General features: G+C 41.9%; 1 protein-coding gene across 7 annotated transcripts in view; it reads right to left on the bottom strand.

Moving 5' to 3' along the window:
* The window catches only part of arvcfb (ARVCF delta catenin family member b), a 286776-nt gene that overhangs the window by 180677 nt on the left and 87372 nt on the right, over positions 1-18727 (bottom strand). The gene's annotated exons all lie outside the window — the stretch shown is intronic.

Raw genomic sequence — 18727 nt, forward strand, 5'->3', positions numbered from 1 at the left:
ATAAATAAATGTAACCAGCTTTCTTTGGTTTGACCATTTTTGTGATGTTTATAGTTTCACTTCCTTCTTGGACACTGACAGGAAGTGACATAGATCGAGACAAACAATTGTAAACTGTTGCCGTGCCAACCATGTTATGTTCAACAGGAATCAGAATAAGGAAATAGGTTATATGCCATTGTTATGAACAGGTTCACAACTAGGAATTTTACTTGGCAGGTTTACACAGGCACGCCAAACGTGCCAGGGAGCGACCGTTAAAAGGTGCCCCTTTTTTGCTGAAATTAGAAATTCCAAGAAGCAATAAAGCAAGTGCATATACACAAACATACACAGTTGGATAATACACATTACGTGCGGAAAACATGCTGGACTTCTTTCTTTGGTACAAAAGGTCGGGATGGGGCAAGGAACAAGGCGCTTCACAACCACTGAAATTTAATAAAAACCTTTTGCATATGAAAATAGCTATAAAATACTGCTGCGATGAATACACTTTCTACAAATATCATTTCCTCCAGCAGAAGGTACGAGCCACAAACGTGCACATGTGGCCACTCTCCCCCATCAAACCAGTAAACCTCGGGGAAACTCTGCTTATGTCAACCTGGCCTTAGCAACACCACATCTGACACACAGATAAAGAAGGGGACACGTGTCTAGCACCATTCAGCAAATAGGTTTTGAAGCTCGTGACCGTGGGATGAATCAGAGCGCTATACGAGCCAACCTGTCCAGCGGCAGCCCAGCGGTCTTTGATGGAGGGAAAACAAACGTCTAGGAGCAGAAACACGGAGCAGCCTTGAAGATGTCACTGATGATGAAACCAGCCTTCAAACATGCATCCTCACAGGCCGCGGCGATGTACACGCACAAGACCTAATCCCATCTAAATGTTTCCTACAAATTGCCTCATGCTGCAAGTGATGTTTTGACACCCGGGCAATATTTGAGGAGTGGGGAAAAAAATAAAGTTTTGAAATGAGTTCATCAGCAGTTTGACTGAAATGCAAGCTGTTTTGTCTGATGTAAACAAATGTGACTAGACTGTGAAAGAGATTTCAAATAACAGACTATGTGAAAGTATGAAAAACACAGACTTTATACAAAATTAGGTTGCGATAGGAGTGGGAGATGTGAGAGGTGGAATCGAAAAAGAACACAGTGTATTACTTTCAATGATGAATAAAAGAGTGCAATCTAAGTAAGGGAAGGTAATGTCTTTTTTTTTTTACACAAACTATTTCTTGTATGGAACAAAACAGGGCAAAATAGTGATAACCCAAGAACAATCACACCCAGATTTAACTAAACCTGAACATATATTTTGTTTAAATATATTGTTATTATTTTTTTTTCAGAATAGTACTGCCAGAAAATCCCAGAGTACCACAGAAAAAAGGTGGAAGAACAATTTCAGACACCTTTCAGGCAAGTTTCAATCGGATTTTAGGACCGCTAACCTTGGTCTCACTTTTCCCTCCTGTAAATGTAATAATTCGATGGTCCAAATCAGAAACATGAACTCTGCAGACAGCATAAGCATGTTCAGATGCCGCCATGACAGTGGGCCCAACGCTCAGCGATGTTTCATCAACTGTGATCAGAGGACACACACTGGGTCCGGAAAAAAAAAATCAATCCTCAAGTCGATCTATTCCACTGCAGGTTTTAGTGGAATGAGAATATGTAACGCTCTCTCCGGGATTTTCGGGCGTGTTCACTTCAAGGACAGATCGGATTCATGGTTCCCACATCAAAGGAGAAGCTAAGCCCAGCCGCATCCTTGTCTCGGGGTTTCGACTGTGGACGAGGCTTTGCATGTCTCCACAAGTGAGACCTTCCTTTACCCAGAGTACGCGCTTGCTAACAGGAGAAAGTGGAGGAGGCAAGGGGCAATGTTACATCGTATTTTCAGAAGAAATATTCTGTAAATAGCAAAATACTGCACAGAAATAAAATGAACTGTGGATGATGTATCCTCCTCTACGTGGAGGAGCAGCGACTTTACATTGAGCTCCCTCCAGATGACCTTCTCATTTCAGCCCTTTTATTCATGATCATCACTTCAGAGGTTGCCCTGATCCCTCAGTCAATCTCACATTTCATTCTTCCTGCAATCGCAAACAAGACCCCTCCCCTTATGGCAGGGACTGTCTGCCTACCAGGAAATTGCGAGCTACCTCTGTTTGGTCAAGAACCATGGGCTCATTTTGGAGGTGCTGATCTTTACAGTGTACATGTGTTTCCAATGATGAAATCACGCATAGTTCCGGCCGCCATTTTGAATACCGAAGTGGAATTATGCAGTACTACAATATGTAACAATATCTCTACTCAGGATGAAAATGAAAGACAACTGATTGACAGTGGCATTTTTTTGTACTCGTAATCATTGGTCAAGAAGATAACAGTTAAAACACAGCCCCAGAAAGCGCATGTTTATTTTATGATTATGCTTGTCTGTTTGTCTGTCGAGCTACAGCAGGACTTACTATAGATCTGCTTCACTCCTCAGACTAAATTAACACATCAAAGAGAAAACAGAAAAACTTTCTCTGTGATTTTTGCAGTGTGTCATGTCAACAGTCTCAGTCTGAGTGAGTGTTTAAGCTGCTCAAGATGTTAGCATGCTACCAGTTTGCAACTGTCAACCACTGGCTTCAACACGATATGAACATTGAAATACTAGCTCAGCTCTGACCTCTGTCACATGTTGTATCCAAGGCTAGATGTTTGGAGTGTCGTTCAGGGCTTTGAACGACAAAGCCCCGGGCTAAATGGTAACCGGTAGCAGGCTAACGTCTTAAGCAGCTTAAACACTGACTCGCTGGTTTCTTCACATTTTACTCTTATCTTCCTGAGCAATGATTACGAGTACATAAAAATGACACTGTACACTGTCAATCAGTTGTCTTTAATTTATATCCTGAGTAGAGATATTGTTACATGTTGTAGTACTGCATAATTCTACTTCGGTATTCAAAATGCCTGCCATAACAACAAATGTCACATGACTGAAAGGCATGTTTTATTTTGTTATTTTGATCCCTTTCTTCGGGAGCATGATGCTTTTGTGGTACAGTACATTCACCTAAAGCAAGTCACTTTTTTTCTATCAGGGTTTACTTGAAAAAGTAACAAAATAAAGATTTTAGCTGAGCACTTTCTAAATTATTTCCAGAGTTAGAGCCTATATGGGATACAGTAGACCAGAAAAAGTTCGGGATCCACTGGTTTAGGACCTATGTTATGGAATTATTTATCTAAAAAAGTAACTTGAGTAAACATATTCATTACTCAATTCTACCCACCGGGCTTCACTCACAACCTAAGGCTGATATTGGACTGAACATGACGCAAGGCTCCAGTAATGCGGAGTATTTTCATTGAGACAACGAGAGCTCAGCAGGCTGCTCTAATGGGAGTGTAATTGATGGAGAGAGCTGTGGGTGAGTCATGCTACAGTCACCCTCGACTAATGCATCTTAACCTTGTAGATGAACCGTGCAGACGAGAGCAGAACTGGAGGTCAGACGAAACCGGAAGCACTCAAGACATGAGACAGAGCAGGATATCAATAACAGCAATAAAAAGCCTTTGGAAAGAATTGAATAAAATGATTTGGTCGAAAGATTTAATTTGGTCAGGAGCCTAAAAACATGAATGAAAAAGATGTAATGCCTGTGTCTGGCAGTAGCATAAAGACATCACGCAAACAGAAGGGAAAGTAAACGGATTTGAAGAACAGCCCACTGTTGCCCTCTGTACATCCTTTTGACCTTTTATGACAAGTAAAGGTTAAACACATACTTCAAGATTACATAGGCTAGGAAGCTGAGACTGGATGCTATTATTTTGAGGCAGAACAGGCACTGATTACACTGGGGTACAAAGAATACTTTTTATAAGGTATCTAAAAAAAATGTCTTTTCTGACTTTTCCCTATCATGTCATATTTTGTGCTAAGTGGATTTCTAAGAAGTGGACTTGTGTATCAAATAATAAAAGTGCCTTTATAAATTTATAGCTTTCATAAATTGTCATGAACACCTGCTAGGTTGTAAGCACAGCTGCTTTGTTTGCCAAAATATACACACAAATGCAAATTATGTCTCTCCCTAACTGTTTTGGGACTCAGCACATCAAAATTGTCCTAAATCAGCTCACAAAAGTTAGACAACAAATATATTGTAAACCAGTGTTATCAGTCAAAGTCAGCATTGTTGTTATCGTTATTTCTACCACATTTATTTACACATCATTTATTTTTAAAGGAATTAATAGCATGAGGTAATCTGATCAAATAGCGTCCGGAGCTAATTTGCAACTACTGCCTAAGGGCTTTTATTAAAAGTTCATATGCACTGTTAAATAGGTTTGGCAAATCTGGAGTTACTAACATTTATATTTCATCACATAATAAGGTGAAGATCAATGATAAGTTTAAAAATGAATACTTTGCATTGCTGCTTGTTGACACGTCTTGATCCATGTAATTGGAGCTCAACCTCTTCTCTTCTTTTTTTTTTAAAAACAGATTTCTCAAGGATAGTCTAACGAAAGATAAAATGTGGCGCAGTGAACACTTCAAGTACAGCCTCCTCTCATGTAGGTGTTAATGTGCCGTGTGAACAGAGCCAGTTCACATGACGTGAAAATTACTATGTTCTCTACACGAGCTCGGTTCAGTGCTGTCAAGTAACTTACAAATAGGCCACTCAAGTGAGGTCATTAATGCGAGGGTATCATGTTTTTTGCAGATAGTTTGAAATCATTTTAAACTCATCTTGAATTACTTTAAGAACTAAAAATATTACATGTTTCCATACACTACGTTTTTAAACATAACATTTTAAAGTATGATTTAGGGCGATGCCTTTTTTTTCACTATTGCTTGCTATACTTATCATACTGAGATATGTTCTTACCTCCCCTCCTAGAACCGCCACCTAAATGTGGTGGAGGGGTTTGAGCACCTGAATGATCCTTGGAGCTCTGTCGGGGGCTTCGTGCCCCTGGTAGGGTCTCCCATGGCAAACAGGTCCTAGGTGACGGGTCAGACAAAGAGCGGTTCAGAAGCCTCTTATGAGAGACACACAGGCCCGGGTTGGAACCATGAGGCCATCCTTCTGTGGACCCACCACCTGCAGGAGGAGCCATAGGGGCTGGTGCCCCCACGACACGGGAGTGGAAGAAAATGGATGGATGGATGGATGGATGGATGGATGGTCGGACCATTTTTGCGTACTGAGATATGTTCTTACCTGAGCTTAGACGAGTTGATGCGTAACTGTCTGGTCCGTGCAGTAAAGTGAAGATATTACATCGAAGTGCTCCTAAGGTGTTATTACGCCTTACAATATAGTCCCCCTTTTTATCCGCTTAGAAAATCGACATGTTTAATTTTGTGTAACTATACTTCGATCATGTAACTACTTATGTAACCGTATTTAAATAGGGAAAACGTGGAAGAGCTTGGTCACTTCTAACTTTACCCCCGTTTGGGTCCACAGAGGAAAGGAGGTGAGGCTAAATGCTAACAACAGCTTTGGTCTTTTTGCGTGACTGAGCACACGAGTAACGACCAGGCAGGTACGCATCAACGTGTCTAAGCTCAGGTAAGAACATATCTCAGTACGCAAAAATGGTCTGTTCCTTTAAGTTTGGGAGCAAGACCACACCTCACGTATGCCCTTTCCTGCCCCTCCCTCCCTCCCTCCCTCCCTCATTTCACTGCTTTTCATTCCTTCTTTTCGGTCAGTGGGGATGAAAAGCCTGAGAACTCGTCGATGTCTCCTACGAAGCCCCAAAAGGGCAACATAACATTATTCGCCTTCATCGTCTTGCTTGTTCAATAAACTCATTTGACTTTAACTTGAGGTTGTGGTCCTTGTGCGTGAAATCCCATTCAGACATTTTGGATTTGAAAAGGTTTTGCACAAAAGAAGAGTAAATCATGGCCGAATTACAAGTAAAACGTCGGTTGTTGCCAATCTGTGAAATCCTCACCCTGTTGACCTCAAAGTTTCAAAACCTTTGAATCTCAACTTTTCTCTCTGTGTTTTTGCTGAATTTTACAAAACCAGTCATTTTGAAAAATATTTGGCTTTAAACATCCTTCGAGCTCTTATCTGTCGGCGCTGACCTTGGCGCCCGCTTCTTTATTGTCGACACCGGAGGAGATAATTCCGCTCCATCCAAACTCATAGCCTTTTAACATGTAAATAAAGACAGCGGCATTGAAAAGGGTGGCCTGGCTTACGCTGTTAAAGCCCATGCCAAAGAGTGAGTGAGTGAAAAGGCTTTGGGAGTGGGTTGAAGGAGAGGGAGGAAAAAGAAAAAGATTGACTTTGTTTGTTCCCTGAAGTTTCACTGGGGCACTTTGAGAGCTTGAGACTCATTACAAGCATATTTGAGATCAGTCATGCAGTAAGAGTGCAAAAAAACATAGCCAAAATTATTTAACTCTAGAGCAATTAACACAAAGAAAGAGAAAACTGAGAATATACCTCCAGTCCTCCCTTTATTAACTTGTCTTTGTGAATCTATGTGAACCGCATCAATTTTCTTAAGAACAATGGACGCATACACTTGGATGGACATTAGTATGATAACGTCTCTAGATTCCAGGCTCTCATTTTCTACTACAGCAAATCCTGCAGCTTTTACTTTTTTCAGAGCCTATCCCAGAGCGAGCAGAAACAGCTGTATACAAAAATCCGGCTGCTAGAGAGTGAACCACTGCGGCTACTACTTCAACTCTACTCTTGAAACTGTGTCTACGAGCCATTTTCACAGACAGACGGACAGAGAGCAAGCGAGACAATCATATTTAATAAAACTATAACCTGCCCTGGTCTGAGTTAACTTTCTGCCTGTGTGCTCTTGTGATGACCTGCCCTCTCAGGTCCAGGAGGTTAATAAGATCCCAGACTGAGGTGCCCCTTGGACCTGCTCACTCCGCTGCTCCACTCCGCTCATTTATCGTCGACATATAGTTATTACTCTGGCAGTGATGGGTCACAAACACTGGGCGAAGTGAGCCAGCTGAGGCAAGCTCTCAGTGGGACATTGCTAGGTTTCATCACGTGTATTTTGACTTTGCATTATTAGCTTACATTGATTATTTCAAATTAAGTAAAGCCACTAAAAACATGCAGAAAAAACAATGAACTATATTGACGTCTGACATTGAAACAATTTAGAAAAATGTGTGAAATTCAATCAATCACTTTCATGTATATATATATTTTTTTTTTACATTTAGGAAAAGTGACAGCGTGAAAGGATTTCACTTCATTGCTTTGCTATAAAACCCATGAGAATATGCCTGAACTCATGGTGACTTATTGATGCGGACCCCGGCATGTAAATTTGCAGCAGCGTAAACCTCATTTAGCCTCTTCAGCCCTTGGGTAGATCTAGTCTTATCTCTTCTCTTCTCTGTCTTTTCTGTCTCCTCTGCATGATGACACAGATTTGTGGGCACAGCAGTTCATCACAAACAGCATTATTGTGCATTCAACCCCATTGCCCTCAGCGATGCACAAAACATATGGGGGATCAGAGTGCAATAAGGAACAACAAGATCTGTGGAGCAGGGATTTTTTGCACACTGCTGTTTTGAATAAAATATCCTTGCAGGGATCGGGGCATGACAGACCAAACCCTGCTACAGAGAGTTATGTAATTGGAGCGTGCTGGAGCATCGTATTCCGTCAATACCCGTGCAGGCAGAAGGCGATTTCTTTATCTAGACTTAAGCTTGTGTTGTAAGTGGAAGTGTGCTATGTCCTGACCAGATCAGACACCTTCATGTTAACACATGACTCTGCCAGGTGATAGAAGCCAATGTATGTTGTATGTTCAGTATGTGCGTATTCTCCATGTACAGTATGTTAGCACGAGGGGAAGTGACACCTGGAGGGTCATACACCCAGCGTAGCATGAAAAGACAAAGGGAGAGAAGGATATTATACATCCAATTACACCATGGAGATAATTTTTTTCACTCAAACTTGGCTGTAAATTTACCGTTTAAGTTGCAACATATTGGATTCAAAGAACCGATTCATCCCAAAATACATAATTATAATCTATAATGAGCTGAACCAAGTCTAAACCAGGACTAAACCAGGACTTTATCAGACAATCACCTAATAGCAAAGAGTCACAAGATCGGCATGTGGCTCTATAGCTACAGGTTGCAGATGCTTGGGTCGATTCTGTGCAAACATCATCAACTTAAATTGAGTTATAGAGAATCACCTTGTGAAACATTTTTTCCCTCGCCACTCAGAACATAGGTGTTGCTGTAGGTATTTGATTAAATGAAGTGCAATATATGAAGCAACAAACAGTACAAGTTATATATTCCTTTTCAAATGGAAAAAGTAACCAGACACACAGCTGCCTGATCTAGTAGAAATGTACCTTTAAAACATCTGGACACACAAGAACAGAGTAAGAGGAGAATAATTAGCCACTTGCACATTTAAAATCACTATTTTTAGCAGCACCTTTATGAGCCCAATTTCCTGAACCGCGCAGGGAAAGGTCACTCGACCCAAAGGAGCAAATTTCCACATAACAGTAAAGTGGCACACAAGAGCTCCCTGACGTTTATTTAGTCATGAATGAGCACGCCGCTAACCTGCTCCCGACCTTTCGTAGAGAAAGCCAATCTCCTCGTGAGATTTTCCAAAAATGTCAAAGGTACAAAGCTGGATTAATTTTCCTCATTTGATTTGGTTTCCTCCTTGAAATGTTTGAGGACAAGTCTTAGGAATGGGAGTTCAAAAGGAAATGGAGAAGCGGCCTCATGCTGGGTTGTGGCCCGTTGGAGAACCTGATGAAACTGAGTGCAAAGACGGTGCACGCGATCTGACCCGAAAACAAAGCGACGTAAAAAGAAAAAAACGAATGCTTTTAAAAGGATGAGGCAGTAAATTTAACGGCGCATGAGCTACTGTTGCTTCTAGGAAAGTTTTTACAGGCTGTCTTTATTGCATTTTCTAGTCTAAATTGTATCTTGGATTTGAAGAAGTAACTAAATCCTCTGCTGCTTCTGAACGTCCACACTTCTCTCTGATTGGTGTCACTCTATTAAATATAGAAGCGAACGAGCAAATTGTATAAAGGTTCATCTGTAAGAAATATCTCTGCTTCTCGATAAAAAACATTTAGAGAGAAGAAACTTTCCCACTTCAGACGCAAAGGTGCCTTGTTGTAGCATTGTAAGTTTGATAAAAGCTACGGTTTGCTGACTGTTCAATGTTTCATAACTCTTATCATGCTCCTAAACACAATAAAGCCAGTTCCATGAAGGTGCCATGAGGTGATGCATAATGTATTATCTCCATTTTCGGAGTTTTTCTTTTTAGCTTTAAACGAAGCTCCGCAGACCCAAGGCTTGATAAGAAACATCGCGTAAAGTATTCATGATAACCGCCCCTGCTTGGGTCTGTATCGCTTGCGCTGCCATCATTTATTCCTCCGCAGCGAGAGGAGGTGGAAATTTGCCAAGAAAAGTCAAAGGAACTTGAGGTAAAAGCAGCGTAAGAAGACCTGAAAGACATCCTCATCAGAGCCAGATCGATATTCCCTGTGAGCGTTTGTCAGGCAGGAGCTCAGGCAGCGGAAGGAAAAGGTTGCTCAAAGAAAGCCGAGGTGTCACAATGTCAAAATTTAGCGGTACAATTTTTGCGGCAAGAAAAGCAATACATTGAACACAAGATTTAAAAAAAATTGAATGGCAACACATTGTCTATTAGATCAGACGATATTGTGGCTTTGGAGAGGATGTGGAAGCAACAGGGACATCTTTATTCCCGGGCAATCGTAAAACTCAACTAATCAGTGTCATCCCAGAAGGTAGGCTGCTAGGTAAAGGAAAAGAGAGACTGAGAGATAGGGCTGAGCTCACATCCAGCGTCTGTGTCACTGTGGAATACTTGATCCATCACTCCCTCTCACTGCACCGGCCCGAGCGCTCTTGCCTCTTTACTATTGATGCGAAAGCCTCTCCACCAAAAAGCCCCGCGTCAACTTTTCTTCTACCTCGGAGCTCCCACAGTCGTGCCACAAATCAATCCGACCGCTACACGACTGAAGCTAAATGTCACCGCTGTCACACAAGGACGACGAGGGCGCAAAAATAATAGAGCCTGTTTGTGGGAGCCGGGGTATTTTACGGAAAGTTTCACCTGTGTGTTACAGCGGATGACAGCTGTTATTTTTTAAAGCGCATTTACTTATATAAGCCCGGGAGGAATAACACATTGACCACCACTGACAGGCGAAGTGAATGAGATAAGGTTATGTTAGCTTTAATGGTCTGAAGGTCCAGCAGGTCAAATTTTGAGTTTAGAGCAGTTAACATTAAGGTGTAGCCTACTCTATTGCCCCCTTTAGGGAAACACGTCCTCACAGTGCAGCGCCCGGGAACCCATCTCCAGATGTTGAGTCAGGCTAATGGTCAGAATCACCTAGCTGACCTATCGCGCATGTATTTTTCAGTCCTGGGGGAACAAGAGCACCCGAACCTACGCAGACACGCGGAGGAAATGCAAATCTCACACAGAAAGGCCCCACCCAGTCCAGGATCGAACTTTCTTGCTGTGAAGCGAGAGTGCAAACCGCTGTGCCTGGTCAGCAGACACCAAGAAAATCAATCAGCCAATCAAAGTGTATTTCTGTAGCACTTTACAATTACACTTTGCAGACCAAAGAACTTTGTTTTTCCATACTGTTATATGTTCTTACCTGAGCTTAGACAAGTTGATCCGTACCTGTCTGGTCTTTGTGCGTCCGTGGAGGAGCTTGGTCGCTTCCAACTTCACCCCAGTTTGGAGCTATAGGAATATGTTGGGAGAAGCCAAATGATAACAAGTGACTGAGGGCACGCACAAAGACCAGACAGGTATGTATCAACTTGCCTAAGCCCAGGTAAGAACATATCTCAGTATGTAAAAACGGTGGCCTGTTCCTTTAAGTAAAATGATGGAAAAACAAGAACAGCATTCAGTGTTATGGAATAAAAAGTATTTCGTTTGAGTGGCAGGTCAGTGACTGGGTGCGAGTTCCACAGTTTGGGCCCTGCCAAAGAACGATTGCCTCAGCGCCTGGACCCAGACCTCGGCACATCCAAAACCATCTGAGAGGAGGAGCGCAGGGCCCTGGCGTTGGATGGACAAAAGCTCGGACAGGTATGGGGGGAACATGAAGAGACAATAATGACATTTTAAATAAAATTCGAAAATGGATTGGACGCCAGTGGAGGGAGGGGAGGATTGGGGTGATGTGGGAGAGCCTGGATGTGTTTGTCAAGAGGTATAGGCAGCTGCGTTTTGCACCAACTGAAGGCGATAAGTGAGGACGGTTTGATACCAAAAAGAGTGAACAAGTAAAATATAGGCTTGACATAGTGTCACTTTGCATGTAATGAGTCTATATCATTATTAGTTTCACATTTTAAGTTGAATTACAGAAATAAATGAACCTTTGAACAAGGGCAGGGCGATATGGCCTGAAATCTATATCACGACATAAAAAAGAAATATCATAAAACAATATATTTGATGAAATAACTGACAATGGACAAATTACTTGCCTTACACCTATTGGGAAGAAAAATTCAGTGATATTTTATTCCTTTTTTTTTTTTTTACGGCATACTAATTTCCTCGAAAGCAGTTCACCTTCATTTCATTTTACTTTTTAAGCACCTGCCCCTGTGTCCTACAGTCAGTGTTTATGCTAATCTGATGGAGCTGAGCATAACATTCATAATTTTGTGTCCACAACGATATACAAAAGCTTCACCTGTACCCATGATAGGTATGTGGGATCTGACTCTCTCCTGCCCTTAAGGAAAAGGATGCAGAGTCTCGACATGGACCAGGTCCAACTAACTGAAGGACAGCTTTATTAACCAGGCTGTCAGGAAGTTGAACTCTCACCTTGCCTACCTCTGCTGCCCCTGCGTTTGTTATAGTTGGTTATAGTTGGTTTATAGAGAAACCAACGTTAGAGAAACATAATTTCGATTCTCTGTATGTCTTTACATGTGGCAGATTAGGCAACAGTGGCAGTAAATGTAGGATGATATAAAAATGTGTGTATTGCATGTAGACAGTAAGATGTTTTGGCCTGACCAGTATTGCCATAAAGCAAGCAGCATTTTCTTACCTTGTTTTCTCAAAGTTAAGTGAACCAGTCTCAAAGTAAATGCCAGCTTGGCCCCGCAGCGCACCTCAGTGTTGCCCACAGTTTTATTGCTATGGTTTTTGTCTGAATGACGCGTTTGGCCTTACTGAGAAAAACAGTTAAATGTTTGTTTACGCAAATGACCCTGCAGCTATTCAGAAAAATACTCTTTCCCGGTGAAAAGCGACTGCCGGTTCATGAACAGAAAGTCTATTGTTGATGATGTTTACGTGCACCAGACCGATGACTCCTGAAAATGCCCTTTGTGAGGATTTGCGTACTTCTTTTGTGTGCTCCCTGGTGAGGTTCACCAAATGGAAAACTGGATAGTTTGGTGTCAGGTGACAAACAAGCTGCTGTGTAAAACTGGACAGATTGAGAGGCAAAGTTGGAAAAAGTGCCGTTTCAGATAGCACAAATAATAAATAACAATGTGTTTATTAATTCAAGGTCGACAATATTAGTCCTTCTTTCAAAAAATAAGTATAAAATAGTTTTAGTATCGCTTTTGACCATCTGGTGATACAAAGAAAGCCAAAAATGTTCTTGAGTGATGAAACTTTGAGAACTGCCAATGTCCACCCAATGACCAATTATCAGAAATGGTTGTTTTCTGCTTCCAAAATGCATGACTTGATAGTGGTTATTTTGGCCATTGGCACAGTGTGGCTGCCACTTCTCAATCAATCCCATGTGATTCCAAAAAATAAATGAATCAAAAGGACCTATAAAATCATACTTAAAGAACAACTAACCCCAAAATCAACTTTTTTTTCTAGCTAAGTTGTATAAATGGGTATCTTATAGTGTTGTCTACATGTATCTGTCACTATTTTAACAATTTAGTGCATATTTGTTGAAATCCTGTCTTTGTGTCCAAAACCGTCTGTGTGGCGCCATCTGCACCTTATCGAGTGCATTACATGCTTTACTGTTGGTTTCCTTCGTGATTAGCTCTGAGCGGGGCGCTTACGTCAGCAGGAGGGCGCCGACGTCAGCGGCCTCTCTTCTGTGGAGTATAAAAGCAGCCCACTCCGCACACGCCCCCGTAGCGAGTTGGAGTTTGGAATAGCGAGTGTCTTTATATCGATTTTCAGGTTTGCGATTTATTAGCGTAGCTTTTAGTTAGATTTATTACATAGCTTTTAGTTAGATTTATTAGCATAGCTTTTAGTTAGATTTATTAGTTTGTCGTAGTTTAGATAGTTATTAGATTTAGTTGTAGTTTAGTCTTAGTGAGAGATTAGTAGCATTTAGCATAAGAATTAGCTAGGTTAGCTGTATTTAGTGTTCTGTATTGTGTAATATTAGGTGTAGTGTTGTAGTCTTGTTTGTTAGGATGGGGAGAAAGTGTAGTGTTGTAGGTTGTCATAGTTCTGTAGGTTTACATTACTTTCCTCAGGACTTAGAAATTAGGCGCCAGTGGCTGCGCGCAATTGGCCTGGGGGAAAACTGCGAACTCCCGCCTCGTGCTGGAGTTTGCAACCAACATTTTGCTTGCGATTCCTTCGCCAACTCCTTGGAGTTTGAGCTGGGCTACAGTAAGGTTCTTCGTTTGAAGAATGAGGCAGTCCCCACCCTTGCTCTTCCACGACTGAGCCCACCGACACTGCTGCCCCGCCAGCAGGACGATTTCAGGCGCCAATCTGAGGTGAGTGAGAATAACAACAACCTAAAACTGCTACTAATGTCATGTAAGTAGAATTTCGATAGTGCACGTTGAAATAGATTGTAGTAGTGTCTCAAACAATGCGGGATCTGGCGTGTAAATAAACTATGCACTGGGTGAGGCTTGTGGCTGCGTGTGCTCCAAGCGGTGCGCCCCGCACTCGTTCACTTGACTTGGGCAGAGGAACAGCAGTCTGCATCCATCAGCTGTCTGGCAACTCTCTAACCCCGCTCAAACAGAGAGCTATGAACCGCATGAGACGGTGAGCTGACAGTTACACCGCTGTATATTATGACATGTGAACTTTTATAGCCTTTTGTAGCTAGCGGGAGTGGCTAATGCATCAGTCTGCACAACAAAGTTACGCTGAGACCGCGCGTAATTGTGCTTGAGACTGAGCACCAAACTAGTCTACATTTTCGCGATGACAGTAGCTTTCATATTTGACAACAGCTGCGCAAAACGTGAGTGCATCTACAAGCTAACCTATAAAGCTAACGGATAGCTATCATCTAATGTGTGGCTAAACTGACCGGGCAGGTGCCCGTGGCTCCGCGCGCGCTCGTGTGATATGTGATCGTGGTCAGTGAGGGGCGAGAGGGCTGACCACTCCAGGTGGACCGTATGGTTATTGGGTGCTCTGGTGCTGGGATCCATATGTTGGCTTACGTTCACTAATCTGCATTAGACAACAATTAAATGCACTAAGGAAATGTAACACATTACCCTTCTTCTGTAGTGTACATTTTAAAAATAATATGTATTTTTACGTTTTCAGCCAGTGACCAGAGAATTTGGCTGCCAGACTGATCCAGTCATTGTAAGGCATGCAAGTGTCCAGGCCAATGTGAAGCCGAGCAGGCGAAGCAAAGGTGATATCTCTTTTTATTGTTTATACAGTCATTTTATTTCTAAAAACACTCTGTTTTGTGTAAATGATAATTACGGCCATTTTTAACATGTTTGTTTATTTTGTTTGTGTTTTGTACAGCTACTCAAGCCCGGACCGCTTACACAAGCGTCGGTTGTGGTACTGAGGACCTGATGGAAATCCCTCTTCCTGACAGTCCCAGAGCAGCCTCTACACCTTTAAAAAGGAGAAGGTGTGAGGTGTCAGCGTCTGACCCCAGCTTCCACATCGATGACAGTGCCAGCACTGTGAACTGTTCAAGGTACAAAGGAAATCTAGCTTTTTAATAGAAAAAATATATACAGCTTCCTGTTTTTTTGAGGGATGAAATATCCTTTATTTTATATAGCATTCCCACTGAAGTCCCTCCACACAAGGACAAAAAATATATTGTTCACGAGGACCAACTGCTGGAGCTGTTCAGGCGCTGTCCTGTCTGCACTGGTCGCTGTGCTGTGGACACCATCACAGTCGGCACACTGCTTCGGGTCAGTCAACAGTGTCCTCGCTGTGAGTTCTCCAGTCAGTGGTCCAGTCAGCCCATGGTGAACAACATCCCAGCTGGAAACCTACAGCTCTGTGCTGCTGTGCTGTTCACCGGCTCATCGTTTAGTCAGATTTCAAAGGTACAGCACAAATTATTTTGTTTGGATTTTGTTTCCATCTATTATCAGTTGATAACCTATTTTTTCCTTTTATAGTTCTTGAGGGCCTTCAATATTCAGGGACTGTCAGAGCAGTGCTTCTACAGGCATCAGGCAAAGCTCCTCATCCCTACGGTCAACTGGCAGTGGAAGTTGGAGCAGGAGGACCTCATCAGGGAGGCTCTTGAAAGCGGCTCTGTGTCACTGGGCGGGGACATGCGGGCAGATTCACCTGGTAAATACATTTCATTAACATTTATCAGAAGTAAAAGTCAGCTAACGTACAACTTGCATTCGTGTAGGACATTCGGCCAAATATGGCAGTTACACCATGATGAATCTCAGTAATAACAAAGTCATTGACATCCAGCTAGTCCAGGTAATGGAATTCAAGGAATGTTTCAATATGTAATTTGGGATCACTCTGTGCATTTCAGCACCTAATTTATTTTTTGTCTTATTAGAGCAATGAGGTTGGAAACAGCGTGCGCATGGAGAAGGAGGGCTTTGTGCGGAGTCTGACTATGCTGGAAGAGAGGGGTGTCAATGTGGAGGCCATTGTGACGGACCGACACACCGGCGTGCAAAAGTTTTTAAGGGAGGAAAAGAAGGAAATCAGGCACTACTTTGACCCATGGCACATGGGAAAGGGTATGCATTTGGGGAATGCTGTGTAATATTATGGTTATTCTGCATTTAGTAAATATGTATTTTAAACTCTAGGAATTGGGAAAAAAATTGATGAGCTCGCAAAGAGAAAGAGCACCCAGGACGCTGGCCAGTGGAGAAAAAGCGTGGTAAATCACCTCTATTGGGCAGCTTCGACTTCCACCTCGGGACAGGAGGCTGTCGCTAAGTGGACGTCTGTGGCCAACCACATGCAGAATGTGCACACGCACGACAATGCCCTGTTCCCTCGGTGCCTACACGGGCCTCTGGTTGGGGAAGGGTCAAGAGTGTGGCTCAAACCAAGTAAGTTTTGCATTTGTTATCAGTAATACTGGCCCTCTACTCATTGTATTTTATGTACATTTCAAAAATGTAAGGTTGGCATTGTCATTCGAAACAAAAATTGCTTTACAATTATGTCATGGTAATTTACTCTGTAGGCACAGCAGCATGTGAGAGGCTCAGTGACATTGTGTTGGCTCCACGCTTTGTGAAGGATGTGGAGAAAATCAGCCCGGTGTACCACACGTCAACCCTTGAGGCCTTCCACAGCCTGATAATTAGGTTCTCCCCCAAAAGTGCAGGCTTCTCCTTCAGAGGAATGTTAGCAAGGTAATACATACATACATTTAAAAAAAAAAAAATGTTGTGTGAATCTGTACCTAAAAATGTTGTAGGTTGCAAATTGCTGCCCTGCACTACAATGAAAATGCTACAAGGTCACATGCTACAACACTTGAAGGTGTACTGCGGTATGCGATAGTGTACCCAAAGTACAAACGTGGCGACTACACCGTGCGAGCCTTGAAGACCAGAGCTACCTCAGGTATGTCACATTAAAAACAACACAACCAATGCTTTTACAAAGACAAATGTTTTGTGCTTTGTTTACAGTCTATATTGACCAACTAATGGCCCTGCTGTTTGAAAGTGTGGTTGAGGATCCTCTCCCATACCAGGAGCACACAGACAAAGTACCTGTGCCTGAACCACTCTGTGCCCAGTATGAGAGGCCAGACAAGCAGGAGGCTGTGAGCAGGCACAGGTCCAGATTTTTCAAGAGGACATAAGGTGAGCATGTTAAGTTTTGGCTTGATAATTTTGTATGGCAAATATATTACGTAGATTACATAGCTAGTTTATAATGCTAGACTATAGTGCTAGTTTAGCAAATGTAGAATAAGTAAGGATTAAACAACAAGAAGCTGTGTATTACACAGGTTTACTGCACAACGCAGAGTCAGTTTTTTCAGATGATTTATCTAAAGCGACTTCCACAACAATAGTAGCTTAATTTTTAATCATTACTGTGGAAATTGCTGCAGTGGAGTGATATAGAAGATGATTTTCAGACGAACTGTGCGATTACAGGGAAATAATGCACCAGTTACCATTAGAATTCTCAGATGATTATGGATTGACTGTGGAATATGCATTATTATATTTTCAGACTGGCCTGGCAGTATGGAACAAAATCTTTTCAGAATGCAGACTGTGTTGCCTGAGAGCAGTGGCTAACCATGAACCAAAGTCCAGTGGATGAAAAAAGCCCGTGTATGAGTGGTTTTCTGGATTTTCCAGCTTGAGGTGTGTGCAAGACAGGACTGGCCACTCATTTGAACTGTCATAAGTACCTGTAGGTGAGCACATCACAATATTGCTCAACTCGCATTAAAATTCTAACAAATGTAGCATAGGAGTATTGTATTTTACACCAGTAAGTGGGAGAATCGTTTTTAGTGTTGACCAATAAATGCATTTGTTGACACCTATCATTTTGTTTATATTACTATTTCCCCAAGTGGTTTATATTTCTTCTCATTGAAAACAGTTTTTTGCCTTATTGAGGACTATATTTTACATGTAAATTAGAATGATGCTAACACATCTTGCACGCAAAAATGTATGCTGAGTTGTAACAGACTTTTCTTGTCCATGCAGAGTCAGAGGTGGAGAAAGAGGTGGAGAAAATGCATGCAAACCATTCTTCATGTCCACTGTATGTATCGGATCACACGGTGATGCATTTGATCAGTATATTGATGACAGACTTCCCTTTTAAAGTAATTCATGTCTTTGTGTGTTTTTTAATTTTTTTTATAGCATTTCAATTCACATTTTCAGACGACCTCTCTATCGGGCAAAGAAAGAATGTTTCTGGAAATGGAGGCACATTGGACAAGGACAGTCGCCAACCACATATAGAACGATGGGAGTAAACATGGCAATATGAAGAATTCTATAAGCTGACATGCCACTGGACAACATAGTAGATGAAATCAATGTTCCATGCAAGATTTAATTGTAGACACTGATCAGCAATCCAAGAACAAAATGAAGCCTTTAGCTGTTTCTGTCAGATATTTCACAGGATGGTTTGGTGAGGTAGAACCAGCACCACTTTGTCTCTAGAAGCTGAAAACTTAATGGTGCATGTGTAATTATTTTAGTTGGTATTGCTGGGTTGCAGGTTCTAAAATGTGATGTCACACTCCCCAGTGGGGAGGCAGGAGCCAGTTTTTCATATTAACTGCATTACACTTTCACAAGTTGCAGCCAAAAAAATAAATGTATGAATTACAAAAATGATCACTAATTTCAGTCACTGGGTCCATTATCTTTCTT

Source organism: Gobius niger, assembly GCF_951799975.1.
Source record: "Gobius niger genome assembly, chromosome: 1".
Lineage (NCBI taxonomy): Eukaryota > Metazoa > Chordata > Actinopteri > Gobiiformes > Gobiidae > Gobius > Gobius niger.